The 16,780-nt window shown below is 41.5% G+C and overlaps 1 protein-coding gene across 7 annotated transcripts in view; it reads right to left on the bottom strand.

Moving 5' to 3' along the window:
* ttll5 (tubulin tyrosine ligase-like family, member 5) overlaps positions 1 to 16,780 on the bottom strand; it is a 231,636-nt gene that overhangs the window by 85,938 nt on the left and 128,918 nt on the right. The gene's annotated exons all lie outside the window — the stretch shown is intronic.

Here is a 16,780-nt window from a genome sequence, read left to right as displayed (position 1 = left end):
ATTAAGGTCAGGACTTTGACTTGGCCATTCCAAAACATTAACTTTATTCTTCTTTAACCATTCTTTGGTAGAAAGACTTGTGTGCTTCGGGTTGTTGTCTTGCTGCATGACCCACCTTCTCTTGAGATTCAGTTCATGGACAGATGTCCTGACATTTTCCTTTAGAATTCGCTGGTATAATTCAGAATTCATTGTTCCATCAACGATGGCAAGCCGTCCTGGCCCAGATGCAGCAAAACAGGCCCAAACCATGATACTACCACCACCATGTTTCACAGATGGGATAAGGTTCTTATGCTGGAATGCAGTGTTTTCCTTTCTCCAAACATAACGCTTCTCATTTAAACCAAAAAGTTCTATTTTGGTCTCATCCGTCCACAAAACATTTTTCCAAAAGCCTTCTGGCTTGTCCACATGATCTTTTGCAAACTGCAGACGAGCAGCAATGATCTTTTTGGAGAGCAGTGGCTTTCTCCTTGCAACCCTGCCATGCACACCATTGTTCTTCAGTGTTCTCCTCATGGTGGACTCATGAACATTAACCAATGTGAGAGGCCTTCAGTTGCTTAGAAGTTACCCTGGGGTCCTTTGTGACCTCGCCGACTATTACACGCCTTGCTCTTGGAGTGATCTTTGTTGGTCGACCACTCCTGGGGAGGGTAACAATGGTCTTGTATTTCCTCCATTTGTACACAATCTGTCTGACTGTGGATTGGTGGAGTCCAAACTCTTTAGAGATGGTTTTTTAACCTTTTCCAGCCTGATGAGCATCAACAACGCTTTTTCTGAGGTCCTCAGAAACCACCTTTGTTCGTACCATGATACACTTCCACAAACATGTGCTGTGAAGATCAGACTTTGATAGATCCCCGTTCTTTAAATAAAACAGGGTGTCCACTCACACCTGATTGTCATCCCATTGATTGAAAACACCTGACTCTAATTTCACCTTCAAATTAACAATATTACAGATATGTAATATTGGATCATTTTCCTCAATAAATAAATGACCAAGTATAATATTTTTGTCTCATTTGTTTAACTGGGTTCTCTTTATCTACTTTTAGGACTTGTGTGAAAATCTGATGATGTTTTAGGCCATATTTATGCAGAAGTATAGAAAATTCTAAAGGGTTCACAAAGTTTCAAGCACCATTGTAGCTTGATCTGCCATGTCATTACTACAAATTTCTTCATAGGTTGAAACTATTAATTAAAAAAATACAATGTCTGTTCCTACTCAGGACACACAAATCCAACAGTGATGTGTAAAATAAACACATATTTCTATAGCGTACAAGTTAGAGGTTATCCAGGAGCCATTAACAGACATTTAAAGGAAAGAAGCAATTATCCAGACAGCTAGTCTCTAAGAGCAGGATGTAATTACACACTTGTCTTGTTCCCACTCTAATCATGAACACATATACTGTAAACAAACCCTAGGGTCATCAAAAGTACTGGACCGAGACATGGGAAAAGGATGTAATATAGACTGTAGCGATTAAGCAGCCGGATAGATTAAAGAGCTAATAGAAAGCTTCCACATTCAAAATGTTCAATTTTGGGATTTCAGAACTGTGGCAATATACTACTTCTGCGCTTCTTGCTGCTCTGGAGTTGACAGAGCTGTTTATTTTCCCAGAGTTTAAGGTTGGGTTTCTAGACAGGTGGACAGCTTAGCAGTTTGTCTGGTTATCATACCAGAGAAAGGGGAAATGTCAGGCATTCCTCAGCGACAGGTGTTTAAATTAATGCAAGATCTGACAGAGTACAGCCAGGCCTTTGGAACCTCCATGGGCTTCGGGGAAAGAGTTTATTTTCTAACGTTACACATATTTGGTTGAGATCTGCCATCCCTTGTCAATACATATCAAGATCAGTGACTTCAAAACACAACATTCACGACCTGCAAATGTCAAGCATTTACTGTTCAAGCTTGCTCCACTGCTCAGACAGACTAATTATACAATTAAACCATGTACACGATGGAGCACAGCATTACTAATTCCAAATGCAATTCTCAACAGTTAGAAATGTAGTTTCGGATATTAGTTCGTTTCAGAAAGAGCTACAAGAAAAAAGCTGCTGTATAAAAATAGCCCTGTATTTGGATTAAATCCTGTCTGCGGGTCTAATGCCACAGTGTGGTGTCCCGGTCGTCTCTAGCACAAGCTAAAGCAAATTGCCATCATATTTCAGCCACATTACAAACATGCCACATGCCAACAATGACGACCAAGCTCGAGTCATGACTACGTAGAAAAAATAAATATATGCTATTTGACTTAGGTCAGAAATGCAAAGTATGTGCCTTTTTTCAGAGCCTTAAACGTTCGTTTTATTTGCAGACTGACAAAAGATCTAAAAATATCTGCAAATCATCAACTAGTTCTCCATTTTGTGTAGGTACAGATTTTATCTTAAAATATATATCAGTGAAGCTGTGATGTTTTTCCAGCCAAAAGGATTTGCTGGGAGATAAATAAACCGTCTTGGAAAAAATACCATAGACCCTGTGTCTGAAATCACTCGTTCACTACTCCCTACTCAGGGCGGCACGGTGGTGTAGTGGTTAGCGCTGTCGCCTCACAGCAAGAAGGTCCGGGTTCGAGCCCCGTGGCCGGCGAGGGGCCTTTCTGTGCGGAGTTTGCATGTTCTCCCCGTGTCCACGTGGGTTTCCTCCGGGTGCTCCGGTTTCCCCCACAGTCCAAAGACATGCAGGTTAGGTTAACTGGTGACTCTAAATTGACCGTAGGTGTGAATGTGAGTGTGAATGGTTGTCTGTGTCTATGTGTCAGCCCTGTGATGACCTGGCGACTTGTCCAGGGTGTACCCCGCCTTTCGCCCGTAGTCAGCTGGGATAGGCTCCAGCTTGCCTGCGACCCTGTAGAACAGGATAAAGCGGCTAGAGATAATGAGATGAGACTACTCCCTATACAGGGAATTACTATATAGAGGACTATATAGTGAACTCACTGATAAAATGAAAGAAAAAAAACGCTTTCGGACACTTCTCCGTCACGCTGTTATTTACGTCATTACTGTCGCACAATTAAAACATGCCAGATCAGGCGGCTGGTGGGTTTTCAAAATAATAAATACATGCATGTATTTTTGTGATAAATCCATATTATACTGAGCGCATTTCCCACATTAATCAATACAAAGTACCTGCATCTTTCAGTTTGTTTTGTTTTTTAAATCAAGGCTGAATACTTTCTTCTTTGCCGCTGCCTTCGATTAAATCAAATTAGAGGCTTCTGATTTGATTTCTTTCAGCGCAACTGCAATGCATGATATATTGCTTTGTAACCATCGGTTGGACACTACTTTTCGTGATGCATTGTGGGATACTTTGAGTGCACTATATAGGGTGTAATAATGCTCACTATACATTCAGACAGCACTACAAAATGGCGACCTCACTACATAGTCCACTATATAGTGAGTAGGGAGTGATTTTGGACACAGGGAGAATCTTTATGAGCATATAACTGCGTGGGCTTCTATATGCGAGTGTGAAATGATGCAAGGGGGATACAAAAACAATTACAGTGGGGCAAAAAAGTATTTAGTCAGTCACCAATTGTGCAAGTTCTCCCACTTGAAAAGATGAGAGAGGCCTGTAATTTTCATCATAGGTACACTTCAACTATGAGAGACAAAATGAGAAAAAAAAAATCCAGAAAATCACATTGTCTGATTTTTAAAGAATTTATTTGCAAATTATGGTGGAAAATAAGTATTTGGTCAATAACAAAAGTTCATCTCAATACTTTGTTATATACCCTTTGTTGGCAATGACAGAGGTCAAACGGTTTCTGTAAGTCTTCACAAGGTTTTCACACACTGTTGCTGGTATTTTGGCCCATTCCTCCATGCAGATCTCCTCTAGAGCAGTGATGTTTTGGGGCTGTCGCTGGGCAACACGGACTTTCAACTCCCTCCAAAGATTTTCTATGGGGTTGAGATCTGGAGACTGGCTAGGCCACTCCAGGACCTTGAAATGCTTCTTACGAAGCCACTCCTTCGTTGCCCGGGCGGTGTGTTTGGGATCATTGTCATGCTGAAAGACCCAGCCACGTTTCATCTTCAATGCCCTTGCTGATGGAAGGAGGTTTTCACTCAAAATCTCACGATACATGGCCCCATTCATTCTTTCCTTTACACGGATCAGTCGTCCTGGTCCCTTTGCAGAAAAACAGCCCCAAAGCATGATGTTTCCACCCCCATGCTTCACAGTAGGTATGGTGTTCTTTGGATGCAACTCAGCATTCTTTCTCCTCCAAACACGACAAGTTGAGTTTTTACCAAAAAGTTCTATTTTGGTTTCATCTGACCATATGACATTCTCCCAATCCTCTTCTGGATCATCCAAATGCTCTCTAGCAAACTTCAGACGGGCCTGGACATGTACTGGCTTAAGCAGGGGGACACGTCTGGCACTGCAGGATTTGAGTCCCTGGCGGCGTAGTGTGTTACTGATGGTAGCCTTTGTTACTTTGGTCCCAGCTCTCTGCAGGTCATTCACTAGGTCCCCCCGTGTGGTTCTGGGATTTTTGCTCACCGTTCTTGTGATCATTTTAACCCCACGGGGTGAGATCTTGCATGGAGCCCCAGATCAAGGGAGATTATCAGTGGTCTTGTATGTCTTCCATTTTCTAATAATTGCTCCCACAGTTGATTTCTTCACACCAAGCTGCTTACCTATTGCAGATTCAGTCTTCCCAGCCTGGTGCAGGTCTACAATTTTGTTTCTGGTGTCCTTTGACAGCTCTTTGGTCTTGGCCATAGTGGAGTTTGGAGTGTGACTGTTTGAGGTTGTGGACAGGTGTCTTTTATACTGATAACGAGTTCAAACAGGTGCCATTAATACAGGTAATGAATGGAGGACAGAGGAGCCTCTTAAAGAAGAAGTTACAGGTCTGTGAGAGCCAGAAATCTTGCTTGTTTGTAGGTGACCAAATACTTATTTTACCGAGGAATTTACCAATTAATTCATTAAAAATCCTATAATGTGATTTCCTGGATTCTTTCCCCCATTCTGTCTCTCATAGTTGAGGTATACCTATGATGAAAATTACAGGCCTCTCTCATCTTTTTAAGTGGGAGAACTTGCACAATTGGTGGCTGACTGAATACTTTTTTGCCCCACTGTATACTGTGCTGCATTGGTGTTTGTGTGTCTAAAGATGCTTGAGAAAGCTGACTGGTTAATACAAGATGGCCATCATGTAATTCTGCCAAAAGGTCATGGGTAGCATCCTAAATCCGATTCTAATGCTTCGGTCTCACATAGCCGGAATCACTTCACGGTAGACGCTGGTAGATGTTTTTGGGCCTTCCAGGGATCAACCAGCACGCATTCCGGGCTCTCCCGTTGGAAGACATGAGAACCAGGGAGCTACCTTGACAACTGGGACGGCATGGTTTCCATACCTGGAAAGTTTGGTTGTGTTTAAAATTACAGTGGGTCAGGCACCAGATGAATTCATCCATTGGAACTGTGAAGGCATCCGTGAGCATCCTTGCACATCTTCGAGGCATACGTGGGCTACCGGGGATTACCGTAGCATTCTGTTGCAACCACTGGGCTCAAAATTTTCACGGAACAACATTCTGCAGAAAGTGAAAAGTTTGCCTGGGGGTGTGGCTTATTTCGTCTTGCTGTAGCTATGCCATAGTGCAGCCGTGAAAACTGTACACACTGCCATCATTGCTGTAAGGCCATACATCGCTATATGTTGCCGTCACCATTGGTTTTACCAGCGTTTTCCGTCACTACCGTCGCAGCTACCATGGCCTCATTTGCATATTTAATCCGCCCAAATTTATGCAACAGATCACCTCCAAAATCTGCCAGAATGGCCACGGTAGCCCCAACCACGGTTCTCACGGCTCAACTGGCTGTGTGTGTGACCTTAGCATAACAATTTTATAACAGTCCAAACAGAAAGGGGCATCTACACGACATTATAAAGTGTGATCTTTTATCAGACAGACGAAACAAAGCAAGCTGTAAAAAAATTAAAAAAATAAAAAAGCACTACATTAGCTGTAATGTACTCTGACAAAACTGCAAATAAATTTAATATACTGTACATGTATAATGTAGAATGATGCTGGTGATGTTGCATATGAAAGGAATAAAACATGACGGGCCATGCCGTTAGAGCAAAATAACCAATGTCAGGGTGATATATTGCAAGCCCTGTGTGAAGTGGAGTTACTGTTACCACCCCAAACTTGAAAGTGTTTTATATATCATTCTTATTTTTATTAATTAAAGAAAAAAGATGAGCCAGATGTGAAATGAGCCAAATCAGCATATTCATCTGGAATGATTTGTGCAGATGTTTTGAACTCTCCAATATGAGCCGACACTGAACAGACACCTGTACCCTTACATGTAATCTCGCAAGCTCTCGACTGAACTCATTCGGGCCTCCTCACTTTCTGTCAAAGTAAATGGAGAGTGTCTTGAGTTTATTAATAGGAAATAAAATCTATCGATGTATGTTCTACTAACGATACACAAGTATATAGTTAACATCATTTAACTATATTTATAAGGGATACACATTTCCACAAAATAACAAATGTGGTGCAATATAAATTATTATTTATTTATATTGCTCCTGCTCAACTGCACTCTGTAAACATGGGCAAATGTGCAATTGTCACGCCTAATTGTGCAATACATTCACTTATTACTGTGCAATAACCCGCTGTATCATAGGACACACCCTAGATACATAGAACTACTTTTTTTTTTAAAGCAGTTTTCGTATTGATACGTTGATCTTTTTCACTGCCTAATCTATCTTGTATAGATTTATCATCTTTTTTTACTTGAATGTTTTGACAGATCTGACTCCGCCCCCTTAATAGTAAGCGTTTGTATGAATACACCGACTGGATTGCGTGCTTCAGTTTCACTGTACTGTACGGTGAAGTCACAATAAAAGAATCTTGGTGTTTTTGACCAGAAAAAAAAAAAAAAAAAAAAGTGTAATTTTTTTTTAAATCTAAAAATATTAAATAGGCCTACAACGTCAAAAGTGTCAAATATAACCCTTTACAAATCTTAATGGTGATGATTAGAAAACTGATTAAATACTTTTTATTATTACCTCTGTCCGTCCGTCAGAAACGCCCTTTTTCTCAGCAACCACAAATCATAGCCACTTAGTACTTGGTACCGAACTTCAGCTTGGGGTTCTATTGAGGTATTTCACCTGACGTCACAGGGTCATGACGCCCCGGTGTCCGCCATTTTGAACGTCAAGCTAGCTAATGTCAACAACAGTAGCTAGTATGTTACTGTAGCAATGTTTACGTTCAGTCATTTGGATGACTGTTAAAACCTTTCAGTCTCAAGTTTTTCCTTTACTGGATTTACTAGTTTACTGAGCTAGCGCGCTCGGGCAAGCTGGGAGCCAGCGCGCGCTAGCCCGCCGGCGGCCGGCGCGCGCTAGCTCAGTAAACTAGTAAATCCAGTAAAGGAAAAACTTGAGACTGAAAGGTTTTAACAGTCATCCAAATGACTGAACGTAAACATTGCTACAGTAACATACCAGCTACTGTTGTTGACATTAGCTAGTGCTAACAGTGCACTGCTAGTGCACTGCTACAACTACACCGACCCTAATAATACAGTCCTTGGTCATTGTCTGGTAACAGCAAATTTATAACGGGCCATGTCTCAACAGACTAAGAAGTTATTTCAATGACATTTAATAACATTTTGTTTATCCTGAGGACCGAAAGTAAATGAAAATGTGAACAAACCTTAGCTGTAATAAGATGGCGACCACCAGCTCCAGGGACGACCCGCTGATGTAGGCATGTTACCCAGCCTGACAAAATATTTGTCGGCAGGGGGCGTCGTGGCTCAGGTGGTTAAGGCGCCATACCATGAATGCGGGCGACCCGAGTTCGATTCCGGCCCGAGGTCATTTCCCGATCCCTTCCCGTCTCTCCCGCTCATTTCCTGTCTCTACACTGTCCTATCCAATAAAAGGTGCAAAAAGCCCAAAAAAAATATCTTAAAAAAAAAAAAAAAAATATTTGTAGGCATCCAAACTCTTATACGCTTTCATATCAATACCTGTGTATGGCGATGGGTTTTTAACGACATAGGTATACAGATCATGTGGGCCGAAGTCAGGTAAAGACGAGGGCTTCGTGTACTTCCGTACGTCAGTGAACAATCCTGGTGGAAGCAGGTAAACGTCGTTCTCTAAGCCTGCTAACCTCAATTTTTGCAAATACCTCTCCCTCTGCTCGCCCTGTAAATGCCCTACGTCGCTGGATAGTGAAGGTGTTTTCTGCATCTCGCTCCTTTTTCTTTTATGTTTTTCGTTTGTCGCCTTCCTCGCATTCAAACTGATTCGAGCCGTGACGTCCAAAATGGCAGCATCACATGACTTGGTCACGTGGGTGAAATACCTCAATACCGTGTATACCGTTTTCAGGTCTGTCGCACATCAACTTCCTGTTTACCAACTGAATGTATTTACAATACATATAGCGTGGATTTACAAAATTTTCGTAACACTTTTCTCAGCAACTACAAATCACAACTGCTTGATATTTGGTAGTGAGCTTCAGCTTGGGGTTCTATACCGTGTATACCGTTTTCAGGTCTGTCGCACACTGACTTCCTGTTTACCAACTGAATGTATTTACGAAACATATAAGGTGTATTTTGACGCCATTTCAAGAAGCAAAATGCTATTTCAAAATGATACACATTTATATACACAGATGCTTTGAGATACCTGCTATTAGCACAGAATGCCGTAGTTTTGAATCCTATCTCAACCTATGTATATTTTTTATAACCCCCGCTCCGAAGGACCTCTGTCCGTCCGTCCATCCATCCATCCATCCATCCATATCTCCGTATTTCCATCAGTCCAAAACACCCTTTTTCTCAACGACCACAAATCATAGCCACTTGGTACCAAACTTCAGCTTGGGGTTCTATACCGTGTGCACCATTTTCAGGTCTGTCGCACATCGACTTCCTGTTTACTGACGATGTATTTATGAAACATATAGGGTGGATTTTGACGCTATTTCAAAATGACAGTTTACCAGGATGCTATTTGAAACCCCTGGGGGGACAGACACTGCTCTTTACTTACTTGTTTCAGGGTTAATTATTTGTTGAAGTCAACATTCATAATAAGTGTCCTATTCCTTCGATCGCTTGCATTCTGATCTAAGTGAGAGCGGGGGGGGGATACGTAAGTGAGCAGTAGCTCACAGTCGATCTTGTTTATATAGCACTCAGACACATTCAAACAATTTGAGCAGAAGATCAACAGGGAAAAATGTTGGTCAGATGGACATTAGACCACCGATCTGTAAAGGAATTTTATAGAAAATGTATTGCTAATATTGTTATCATCGTCATCATTTTACTGTTTACTGAACATTCACCTAAAATCCACTATCCAGCTGAGTTATCGTTTTCGCAATCGCCACTACTGGCACACAGTTCCCAACTGCACAGCTCATAATATTATTATAGCCTGACAGACTCTCCATAAAATTATTATTGTGGAAAATCTCATGTTTTATCTTAGCTTATCAGGTCTTGACGATTAAATCGTTTATCATGATTTTTTAAAACAGAAAGTCATAACCAAGGAAAAATCAGTATTGCGCAAGCCTAATGGCATGGAACATCAGCAAAACAGATTAGTTACTGTTATCGATAGTGTTATTAAAGCTTTAAACAGCTTGCTCTCACTAGCCTCTCTTTTCTCACTCTTGATGTGAACAAGCCAAAAAAAATGCAGTTCAACATTTTACCGAGAAACCACAAAGCCCTCCATCCCAAAGACTTTCCCATATCTGAAGAATTAAAGTTACAACTTTACTTTTTACCGTTAATAAGTGCTAACACCGGAGGCTTCTTACAAAAATTCTCCATAAAAATCTGCTTACAGAAAACGTCACAATTACACGCTTTTCAAATCTGGTTACGTGGCGTGTCTGCCATTCAATCCCTGCTTAAGTTGTGACCGCAGAAATAAGGACATTAGAAGGGCATTACTATAAACCTAAAAGAAAGAACCAATATGACCAAGCTATTCTGTTATGCAACCTCAAATCAGAAAAAAGATCTAGTCTCTGAGGAGCAAAGATGGGCCAGGGATCTACAGTTTGTCAAGAAACGCATGAGGAAAATTACTGAAATGTTTAAAAACTATGCTCCTCAAAGAAAGAGAGGTGGGGATTTGGATAGTTCACCCTCTACGGTGTATAATATTGTTCAATGATTCAAGAAATCTGGAGGAATTTCAATGCGTTAAAGGGCAAGGGCGCAAGCCTAAGCTGAACACCCGTGATCTCCAATCCTTCAGATGGTACTGCATCAAGAATCATCACTCATCTATAGCTGATATAACCACATGGGCTCGGGATTACTTTATCAAATCTTTGTAAAAGCACCACAATACAGAGTTACATCCACAAATGCCAGTTAAAACTTTATTGTGCAAAAGGGAAGCCTTATGTTAACTGTGTCCAGAAGCACTGTCAACTTCTCCGGGCTCAGAAGCATCTGGGATGGACCATCACACAGTGGAGACGTGTACTGTGGTCAGACAAATCAGTATTGCGGTCTTTTTTTGTAAATGATGAACGGTGTGTGCTCCGGCTCAATGACGAAAAGGATTATCGTTACTGTTACAGGGTTCCTACAAGTTTCTTCAAGTCAAATTCAAGGCTTTTTCAAGGCTTTTTAAGACCAATAATCCACAAATTTAAGACCTTTATCGCAGTTCACCATAATTCACCGGAAACAAACATCTCAAGTTGTGTGTACTCGTTTCTTAGAAAAATGTGAAAATGCGCAAAGGATGATGTACAGAGTACTCACCGAACACCACCACAATACAAAATCATGTAATGTTCAGCAGACGATGCTTAATTAAGAGACTGTTATTTATTTTCGGGGTCAATGGAGGATGTCCTTTTGTGTGATAACTTTGTGTGACACCTTGCTGAATTAATTTCTGTCTCTAAGTTGTCTTTGACGTTAAAAGATTCTGGATATTCTGAGTCACTGATAATACATTGCATAGGCTTCACTTCCAAATTCTGTGAATGAAAAACACATTTAAGTTTACCATTAACAGATTTATTAAAATTATTAACAACAGTTATTAACAACAGTGACTTACCACAAGAGCTATGCCTTTACATCCATTCCTGCCTAAAGCATCATAAAAAAAAAAAAAACACTTGCTAAATGACAACCATTTTTGGGCAACAACTCTAGTACTAGGGACTACTGTAGCGGCAACAGACTGGCCATCCTTAGCCGTGCTAGGTAGTTGGCTAGGTACCAGCTGGCTAACGTCAACAGCTGGCCGAAACACAGATGAAACAGACGGCGTTTGCCGTTTATCATTGAGAAGAGCCATGTGTTTTGAAGACTGCGCGTGAGAATCCAGCGCCTTAACGCCCATTGTGCCCAATTTAAACGTCCTTTTGCAAACTGAACAAAAAGCTGCGAATATGTCACCATCCACTGGTTTAACCCATTCTCGAAATAGGGTATTAGGCAGAAAAAGAAATTTACCAGTCAAAAATAATATTTTATATAATCCTGATAAGCGCCGCAGGTGCGAAGACGAGCGCCGCAGGCGCGAAGTCCCTCTAGGGGGGTCTGGGGGCATGCCCCCCCAGAAAATTTTTGAAATTTAGACTTCATTTCCTGCATTCTAGGACATTTTCAGGGTGAAATGGCGTGTAATTTTTGATCAGAAATATTGCATATTTTTACTTTGTATTTTTTTCAGTTTCACTCCTGAATGTATCAGATGTATGTATGGTGTTTGATTTGGTAACAAAAGTGAAAAGAAAATAAACAACAATGAATTGTATATAATCTTTTGATCTAGTTACAGTATTTAATAAAAAAAAAAAAACCAACAGTATTCTATTTTACCATACCCCAATGAAACCCCCTTGTTAATCAATGTATCACACATACCTTTTCTGTCTTTTTGTGGAAAAACGAATCAGTTTTTGTCACATTCAATTTGGGGCGTTTGTTGGGATTCATCTTGATCCAGAAGAGTGAGTCAGCAAAAAAAAATGCGGTTCTCCCGCCAAGAAAGAGGAAACTACAACGCAGGGTGTTTGGCAATTTTCGACCAATCAGAATTCGCGATTTATTCAGTCCGCATGTTACAAGATTCAGTGCGGGCCAAAATGGCGGAAACGATGAAATATTCTGATTTTTCATTTCAAGTTTTCAGTATTTTTCGTATTAAACTGTGTTTCTTACGATTTGTAAATGATGGCGGAACCACACACGGACTGGCCATCGGGAGTAGCGGGAGTTTTCCCGGTGGTTCAGCGTGGGCCGGCGGAGAAAAAAAAAAAAAAAAAACAGTTGCGCGCTGGCCTTTAATATGATAAGCAATGTTAACAGTTTCTTTAACAAACTGTTAACATTGCTTATCATATTAAAGGCCAGCGCGCAACTGTAATAAGCAATGTCAACAGTTTGTTAAAGAAACTGTTAACATTGCTTATCATATTAAAGGCCAGCGCGCAACTGTTTTTTTTTTTTTCTCCGCCGGCCCACGCTGAACCACCAGCCCACCGGGAAAACTCCCGCTACTCCCGATGGCCAGTCCGTGTGTGGGCGGAACATAACTGGATTTATCGGATGACATGTGGGAGTATTCATGTGCGAAAATTTTCGGCATTATCGTCCGTTTCAGTATCCGTCTGTGTGTATACTTGCCCGTTGAAATCGGCAATTGCCCGTCAAATTTACGGGTGGACGGGTCTCTGCCTAATACCTTATCTCGAAATGAACTATGATGTAGCCATAACTGGTTAAACTTACATTTGCCCATTTTTACACCGTCGAGTTATCGTTTAGCCTGCTTCCACCTCCCTGACTTTCCGAATTTCCATTAATCGCCAGCTGTAAACTATTAGCAGCTACCTCAGTCGGTGTGCGCGCGTAATTGTTCCGCCCACAACTCCAGTTCCACCACTATTGGCTACTTGGCCACTCGTGCCTCATTTACTAAAACAATGACGAAAAAATAACGCCTGCTGGGGTATTTAAGTAATGAACAATGCTAAAATACAAATTATCATCGGTGCACAAATTTAAGACCTACACATTAAAATTCAATGCTTTTTCAAGGCTTTTCAAGGTATTATTTCCAAATTCTCGAATTCAATGCTTTTAAGACTTTTTAAGACCTCGCGGGAACCCTGTGTTACCAGCAACAAGTCTAAAAGCCAGAGTCTGTCATGATATGAGGTTGTGTCAGTGACCTTGGCAAAGGTAACTTACATTTCTGTCATGGTAGCATTAAAGGAGAACCGAAGGCAAATTTTTTATTATCAAAATTATATTTATCTCATTTTATTAAATATCGGAATGCATTTTTGATCGCTATTTTGTCGCTGCTATAGCAAGTTATGAGTGTTTGAAATATGCTCTGTGATATATCTGTCCATATGTCAAAGCAATGGCCGTAAACAAGATTCGTTGAGACCTGTGCGAGACATCGTAGGACGGAAGTAAAACGTACAGCGGAAATCAAAGTGACCGCCATCTGCCAACGTTGTCAAAAGACACGTGTGCCCTCTTTCGAATGCTGACGTAATCAAGCCGGAAGTTTTGTTTGCTTTGATAGCGATCAGGAAAGCTTGAAAAAAGTAGGCAGTAATCGTCATTTAGACTCGTTTTTGTGCAATACTTTGTTTGGAAAACGGGCGGCATGGTGGTGTAGTGGTTAGCGCTGTCGCCTCACAGCAAGAAGGTCCTGGGTTCGAGCCCCGGGGCCGGCGAGGGCCTTTCTGTGTGGAGTTTGCATGTTCTCCCCGTGTCCGCGTGGGTTTCCTCCGGGTGCTCCGGTTTCCCCCACAGTCCAAAGACATGCAGGTTAGGTTAACTGGTGACTCTAAATTGACCGTAGGTGTGAATGTGAGTGTGAATGGTTGTCTGTGTCTATGTGTCAGCCCTGTGATGACCTGGCGACTTGTCCAGGGTGTACCCCGCCTTTCGCCCGTAGTCAGCTGGGATAGGCTCCAGCTTGCTTGCGACCCTGTAGAAGGATAAAGCGGCTAGAGATAATGAGATGAGATGAGACTTTGTTTGGAAAACAGTTTTCAAAATGGCGGCACTGACACCTGGCTGACACTTCTTCACGTTTCGAAGTCTCGCACAAGTCTCGTGAAGATCGCGCGGATAAGCGACGCCTGCCGTGGACCAAACGAACTAAATTCAACACGGCTAAAAACCGAACAGGCCGATAAGTATAATATTTAATTGCAATTAGTTGCCAATACGAGTCACTATATAAGGTTACTAAAACCGAAAACATAGTTGAATAACACATTAATTAAGAAATAAAGCAAGTTTAAAAATGACTTCAGTTCTTCTTTAATGCAGGAAAATACACTGAGATTTTGGAGCAACATGTGCTGCCTTCAAGACGACACCTTTTCCAGGGATATTTCAACAAGAAAATCCAAAACCACATTCTGCACACGTTACAAAGGCATGGCTGTGGAAGAAGAGGGTGCCTCTCCTCTCTGTCCCCAATAGAGAACGTGTGGTGAATTTTCAAATAAAAAAAATGACAATGACGACCGCGTACTGTTACACACCTTAAGACCTGTTTGCAGGAAGAATGGAACAAAATAACACCTGAAATGTAGTCTGGTAAACACCAGACCATATCACAAGTGAAATATGGTCTGGAATCCGCCTATTGAATTTCTCGTAGGGGAGGTGTGGTTTACGATTGTCAACGGCCGTTTATTGGACGTTGCGAATGTCTATCATTTGGCGTATACGTAGCCCATGGCCAATCATGGCAGTTGTACCCGGTGACGTAGTTAGAGCGACGAAGAGGCGAAGAAGAGAAGTAAAGAGAAAGAGAAGCCAAAACAAAAATAGGAAAACAATGGCACCGAACGATTACTGCCGTTTGTGCAAGACAAAGCTTGATCGAAAGTTTGGTTCGTATCGCTCGCCGCCATGTTAAACGTGATCCGTAAACAGTCCCAAATAAACTACAAGCTTCCGTTTGTCGAGTAGTACGCGTCACCGTCTTTCCACCCCTCCCCACTCTCTGATTGGCTCCCTAACTCAGGCGAGCCTTCAGACCATAGTTTCCATGCTGTCTTTTCAGATCGGAACGATTGTGCAAAGCAGCATGGGATTTCCCAGGCTACCTGAAATGCTTCATCACTTGGTGTCTTCAGTCCCTAAACATCTTTTAAGTGTTGTGAGAAGGAATGGCAACATTATAAAGTGGCAAATGCTTTACCGTTCCAACTTTTTTTTGAAATATTGCAAGAATCAAAACTGAAATGTGTTTATTTTGAAAAAAAAAAAGTGCTGTTGTATGGTTCTGACCGCGAGTTGGCCTAGTGTTAGCGTGTCCGCTTCTTGACCGGGAGATCACGAGTTCTACTCGCGGTCGGGTCATACCAAAAACCATCATAAAAATGGTACTACCATCTGGCAAGGCACGCTGCAATACAGATGTGAGTAGGGAGTCAAACTCTCGCGGTTACCAGAGGACTAGCCCCCCACTGTAACCCTAGATGTATAGGCGAAAGGCTGAGGGCTACTGAAACGGAGATCGGTGCCACACCCATACGCCTTAAAGGGTTGGTTAGTACTGGGACAGGAGACTGCCTGGGAAGACCAGATTCTGGCGTGAGAGGGACTTTGACTTGAATGTATTGTTTACGCCTCGGTCACAACCGGCCGTACGTGCTCCTACGGCTGGTCTAAGTGCAAAAAACGCAAGAAACGCACGGAGGGCGCGCGTGTGACGTGCTGATTTTCGAGCCGTAGACTGGCCGCAGAGGTTCTTTGTCATGTCAAACAAACTCTACGGGCGCTTACGTTTTTTTCAGGTTGCAAGACAAACTTACGGCCAACGTGCGTCTTTCTCCACGAACAAAAAAAAAAAAAAAAACCGCAGCAATTTGGGAAACGCCATAAATCGCACGGCCAAAAAAATCGTACGTCCGGTTGTGACCTAGGCTTTAGAGGGCAATAAAACAGGTCAATGATTATTTCCAAATCACTGTTTTCAGTTAAAAATATCATCCCAAATTTTTCTGATTTGAGGTTGTAGAAAATTAATCAACACCAAGCACAACGAAGCATTCAGCAGTGGTGTGATAGAAACTGGAATAATTTGTTCGCATACGTGATATGATATAAACTGCTCACAAATCCAAATGCAAGGCACACAACTTCTCAAAATTCAAAATGCAAAAACGTCCCACATTGGCTGAAAATTCAACGATACAATGAAAAATTACATGGAAGCAATAACTGATGCATTCTGGAATGGCTATTCAAAAAAATAAATAATTCGGAGACTGTATATAGCCTACTTAAATAAAACCACAACCAGAACTCCTTAGTCAGCTGGTAAAAACACACATAGGATCCAAATACTCTGTCTTTCATCAGTACAAACGTTATCCCAAATGGAAGAGGTTCTTGGAGCGCAGTATTTGAACTATATCAGTATTTGACAGACTTGATACTCAACAAATGAGGCAGACATAAATCTCTCACGATGTGACCACAATGCTTTTATGACCCATCAGCACATACTGACAAGTAAAACTGCCTCTAAAAGTACAACTGGCTCATCATGCCTTGCAGATGCACTGGAATTTTTTGTGCGGTTTCTTACGTGCATTTGTGCCTTTGTGATATTTATGCACTAGTTTTGTTTTTGTTTTT

The sequence above is a fragment of the Neoarius graeffei genome, chromosome 11 (assembly GCF_027579695.1).
Source record: "Neoarius graeffei isolate fNeoGra1 chromosome 11, fNeoGra1.pri, whole genome shotgun sequence".
Lineage (NCBI taxonomy): Eukaryota > Metazoa > Chordata > Actinopteri > Siluriformes > Ariidae > Neoarius > Neoarius graeffei.
The sequence above is the reverse complement of the archived record's forward strand: the minus strand, read 5'-3'. Positions and strand labels throughout refer to the sequence as shown.